The sequence below is a fragment of the Chrysochloris asiatica genome, unplaced genomic scaffold, assembly GCF_000296735.1.
Source record: "Chrysochloris asiatica unplaced genomic scaffold, ChrAsi1.0 scaffold00002, whole genome shotgun sequence".
Taxonomy (NCBI): Eukaryota; Metazoa; Chordata; class Mammalia; order Afrosoricida; family Chrysochloridae; genus Chrysochloris; species Chrysochloris asiatica.
The window spans coordinates 33468687-33470479 of NW_006408520.1; the positions used below are offsets into that span (position 1 = coordinate 33468687).

The 1793-nt window shown below is 38.2% G+C and overlaps 1 protein-coding gene across 1 annotated transcript in view; it reads left to right on the top strand.

The window, feature by feature from the left end:
- MCOLN2 (mucolipin 2) overlaps positions 1 to 1793 on the top strand; it is an 82069-nt gene that overhangs the window by 34177 nt on the left and 46099 nt on the right. The gene's annotated exons all lie outside the window — the stretch shown is intronic.

The window sequence follows — 1793 nt, forward strand, 5'->3', positions numbered from 1 at the left end:
TTCTGTTTGAACTACAGCCTCTTGGTCCAGGCTCTGTATAGGTGACCATTTGTAGCAGCTGGTGAGCTTGAACTGCTGACTTTGTAGTTCCAACCAACTTTGCAGTCCAGGGCATTGACCCACAGTGCCACACCAGGACTTTGGTTCCAACTCTTAGCCACCCTGTATAGGGTTTCTGAGGCTAGAAGCCTCTATGGGAGCAGATAGCCTTATTTTCCTCCTGTGGAGTGGCTAGCAGATTCAAGCTTCCAAGCCTGTGATTTTCAACCCAGCGTGTAACTCACTATACCACCAGAGCTTCTTTGCAAATTTCCAGCTTACTCAGTTTCAAGAAAACTCCCTTCAATATTGATTATACCTCAATGTAAAGACAACAATACTCACAACTGGACCAATAAATAATATCATGATAAATGGAGAAAAAATTGAAGTTGTTAAGGATTTCATCTTACTTGCATCCATAATCCTGGTGCTGTGCTGTAGGATAAGAACTTGACTGTGAACCACAAGATCAGTGGGTCAAACTGGACAGCTGCTTCTCGGAAACTCTGTACAGGATCACTACAAGTCGGAACTGACTTGATGGCACTTAACAATACTAACAGCACAGCCAGTGTCCGTGCAAGCAGCAGTCAAGAAGTGACATATTGCATTAGCAAGTCTGCTCCAGTAAACCTCTTTAAAGTGTTAAAAAGCAAAGATTTCACTTTGTGGACTAAGGTGTGCCTGACCTAAACTATGATATTTTCAGTCATCTCATATGAATTCAAAAGTTGAACAATGATTTAAAAAGACCAAGGAAGAGTTGATACATTTGAATTATGATGTTGGTGAAGAATACTAAGTATATCATGGACATTAGAGGTATGAACAAATCTATCTTGGAAGAAGTATAACCAGAATGCTTCTTAGAAGGGAGGATGGTGAGACTTTATCTCATGTGCTTTGGAAATGTTATCAAGAGGAACCAGTAAAGGGTCTTGGCAAGTGGGGTATCAGTGAAAGAAAAAGAACAAGACCCTTAATGACATGGATTGATACAGTGGCTGTAACCATGGGTTCAAACATAGCAACAACAGTGAGGACGGCTCAGGACCAGGCAGTGTTTCATTCTGTTACACATAGGGTCATTATGAGTTGGAACCAACATGAAAGCACCTCACAACAACAGCAAGAAAACCAGGCAAAATTAGTTTTATTTTATTTCTGGTGATGAGAGCCCTTGGGTAGCTAACCTTGTGTAGGGATACTTTGTGAAGAAGAATAAGAAACTTCATCATTACAAGGTGGTACTTGTTGACAGTGAGTGGCCTTGACATCGAATAGATAAAGCAAGCTCTGTTTTCCTTTCATGTACTTCAATAACCATAGATCTTTGATGTAGAATCTCCTTTGTTAGTTAAAGATCTTATAAAAGAATTCTTGCACAGCTAGACTATTTGAATTCTTTTGATAGCTGTTATCTCCTAGCTGGAGTATGTCTCTCACATGGCTGGTTTTCAAAAACATTCTTAAAAGCCACATGCAAAACATAATTGTGATTTTTTAAAAAACATACTTGTAGTTTCTAAATGGCAAATCAGTGCAATTTGAATTATGGGTTTATCAATTTTTAAAACAATTTGAAATTTAAAGTATGAAAAAAATTCATTTAGACTTAACTGATTTGGCTTCTTGGTTTTTTCCCCCTTAACAAAGACCAGCGGGACTTTAGTCATTGGGATTGCTAATTTTTGCAAGTTTCGTGTTATTTTCAAACACTGATTATTTAATAAGGCCATTTTTATCATTTG